This window comes from Sitodiplosis mosellana, unplaced genomic scaffold, assembly GCF_009176505.1.
Source record: "Sitodiplosis mosellana isolate CC-2019 unplaced genomic scaffold, AAFC_SMos_1.0 Smas_scaffold_6197, whole genome shotgun sequence".
Taxonomy (NCBI): Eukaryota; Metazoa; Arthropoda; class Insecta; order Diptera; family Cecidomyiidae; genus Sitodiplosis; species Sitodiplosis mosellana.
In genome coordinates this window covers 5451055-5454821 of record NW_022601438.1, presented here as the reverse complement: position 1 = coordinate 5454821, position 3767 = coordinate 5451055, and positions in this window count along the sequence as shown.

The window sequence follows — 3767 nt, the reverse complement described above, 5'->3', positions numbered from 1 at the left end:
GAGAGAGAGAGAGAGAGAGAGAGAGAGAGAGAGAGAGAGAGAGAGAGGTGAACAACAGCTATTTAATGTGCGCATTAATTAAAATAATGGCTTGAAATAGAATATTCAGTTTTTATGCAATATTTTCTGCAGCAAAAACCATGGCAATGATGTTAACCATCATTTCAGCATTTTCCATACGCACATACGACTTACGGAAATTGATAATGATAACAAATGCACGTGATTGTACGTATACGCTATACAAATAAACACATTTCGATGCAATATGTTTTCTACTCGATGCTCTCTGTTATCATAGCATGTGATCTTTGTGCAATGAATGCGTTCTTCGTCTTGAGAAGAATATAGAAATTCTTTGCCGCATAAGTTTGTTCATTTGCGTTGTTCGCTGTGTATGTGCCAGAGTGAGAAAAAAGAGAGATAAACATTTTTCGATTCATTCCGTATTTTGCTATTTCATTATATTGTGAATATTTGTCTCAACTTGTATGAGCTGTAATTTTTTTCACTTTCCAAACCGACTTCCTAGAAATACTGATGTCAATATTTCTATTTTATTTTGTAAACAATTCCATCAAATTTTTTCATGGAAATGTATGATGCTCTAGACCATGTGAAATTACTTCAATTTCATAATCGAAAAAGTTAATTCTAGCTGTCATAACATTACTTATTGCATACATTATGATAGATTTCATTGCAAAAAAAAAACCAAAGATGAATTACCATCGAGAGAAATGTTCATGAAATGTATTAGCAAAATTGAATGCGAGGTAACGATGACAAATACAATGTCATTGACCATTTTTAAAAAATATTCTTATCTGTTTCCAACTAACAAACTGAATATGACTTAACATATAATCAAATTAAACTTTCATTCAAATACGTATATTCATATCAGAAGTTTTAGTGGACGTCCAGCATATAAACTGGGTTTTAAACATAAAATTTGTCAGTATATTTTAGCTTCTGGTGTGGTGATCAACGAATTTTGTACCAAACGACACAAGTGAAACAATTAGAACGATTTTTGAATACTTCAATCAATATTCTACATCAACACCGGGTCCATCATTTGGTAAGAAAATATTTGAAGAATTGTCCAGTGCAAGCAATAAGTTTGACCAATTCTTAACATTGAATGTGAATTATTAATGATTTTTTTAGTTCCTGTACAAAATGTGATAGTGGTTGAAGCGTCTAATCGTCCAATGCTTGGGCCAGTCTGACAACTGGTTATTTGTCCAACCTGCCACGTTTTTATGCAGACGCAAACTAAGACTGTGCCATCAAAAAGTGCTCATATATTTGGATTCGTAGGTTGTATTTTTTTTGAAAAATCGAAACTTTAGAAATGCCATCAATTTCCGAATTGAAAAAGTTAATCAATATTATTAAGAAACACTTGGTCTTTCCCTTTCCTTTAATGTTTTCCTCTCATCAACTCCGTTTCTTCTCTTCCCATTACTTCATAATTAATAAACCATTAAAATCGATTGAAGCTCTTAATTCAAAAGTCCTAAACAAAAGTATCCAACTGAAATAAGACAGTTGACGAAATTCCAAAGTATTGGATTTTATTGATTGTCGATGATCTTTCCCAGGTTAGGTGCATGCGCCGCATTGAATGATTTGTTGAAAGATACCGAGCGGCGGTGGTGGCAGCAATTTAACGAGAAAAAAATACTACTGAATGCTCTGAGGTAAGCATAACTAACAAAAAACAAACGAGTTGAAATGCAGCACAATGTCTTTGTGGCGTTTGGTTCACGATTTTATGCGCGATCCGTGGTTTGTGTGCGCGATCGCAAACGCGCACAGACGTCATCGTGTTTCCCTTGATGCCATTCAAATGATTCATTACGATCGCTGCACATCTTTAAGTAGAAACCACCAAGAGATAACAGCGATTTCCGCTGAGTTTTGAAGAGCTGACTGTGATAGTATATTTTAAATAGAAACATAAACCCGAACAGAAAAACCCAATCTTTGAAAGATCTCCAAATAAATGGTGCCTACAACGAATATTAGCATTTCAAGCATTTCATCGATTTGTGTAAAAAGTGCGCCGCTACGCGGTGATTTATTGATTCTTTTATTTCGGCTTTTTGTCAATTCCGTTTGCCAGCTCAAATTTATGGATCGAAGGATTTTGAAATATGAAGTAGACTCATAGCAACAAATGTGGCTTGGGACTCAATTCATACAGAGAAGAAAAAAAACTAACATTGATTCAATAATGGGCAAAATATGAGCGTTTTGCACGCAATGGCGTGCTTAATTGCAATGTTTGTAACATTGTAAATTAGGCAACAAAAAAATCGAAATGAAACGAAAACAAATGCAATGCAAAATTTAACGATTGTTTCCTCGATCATTTTCACTTTTCCATTCAACTGACTGACCACTCACAGCTCATCTAAGTATCTGTTCGACAGAAAAAAAAAATGTTCACATTAAAATCCCATTTGAATTGCACCTATCGGCAATTTTATTTGTTGAATTTTTACCATTGGTAACACGTTTTTTCGTGTGTATTTGTGTGTCTTCTTTCTGTGTTGTCGTTTGAAAAACGATCGTTTCGAATGCTGCAATGGAAAACGATAAATAAAATGATATATGATTTGATAATAGGATATGCCGGTGTGATGCATCAAAATGTTATCGCATGAGTGCACGAATTCAAATGCTTTTGAACATTTTATGATGTGTTTTTTTTTATTCCTTCGTTTCCGTCTCTTTCTTCCCAACGGAATATTGAATAGAGAGGATTTATTATATTGCTTAAGCCTCATTGTCCTGAAATGCAAACGATTATGAATCATTTCAACATTTCTCGTGTGTTTCAACAGAAAAACGCAAACACACACACACACACACACACACACACAAGATCCATAGTGCAGAGTTTTATAGCAAGCCGTAAAGTGAGGAATGAAATCGGATCGTTTACTCTTCTGTTCTGTTGCTTTTTTTTCGTTTCTTCATTGGGATGAATGTGTGGTGAATAGGGACTTATACTCTATATCAACTTGTGTAACATATGCAAAAACAAATAAATTCTGAACGGCAAATGTCGATTGCAATAGTTGTATGTACGCGCTCGCGCCAAGCGAAAACACAGAAAAAAAAAACCATCGTGAATAAGGAGCAAGAGACTAAGCCGACCTAAGAGAGATCTCTTGCGGTGCAGTCAAGAGAGAGAAACACATACACAAGTCAATAACTCTTCTATCGATTTATATATTTCGCATGTGCGTTGCTAAACTCGTTTAGATCATCGATGCAGTGCAATATTGTCGATTTAAACCGCATATAGTTCAGTCACCTTTCGCATGTCTTCGAGTTGGGCGCGTCTCGTATCCAAAACGCGCATGGAATATGCTCTACATCAATATAGCTAAGAGGCAAACGGTCTCGCGCGTTCAACTCACTTTAAGACGACCGACGCTCGTCTCGCTTTTTTCCCTTTCTGTTCAGCGCCTCGATTTGCGTTTTTCTTTATCGCAAAAATGGTGTGGTGTTACAATATTGCTCTTTTTTTTTGTTGGTCCTATAAAGTTTTCGCTTCAAACAATTTTCAATCAGATTATTATTAATTGCAGTAGACATTTTGCTTCTTCATTGCAAACAAAACGAATAATAAAACGAGTAAGTGTAAATAGCGAATGAAATGCTGGAACGAAAATGAAAATATGTTAAGCTAATCAATTCGAATTTAATGATACACCTGCCAACACACATGCAAATTTCGATGTGAA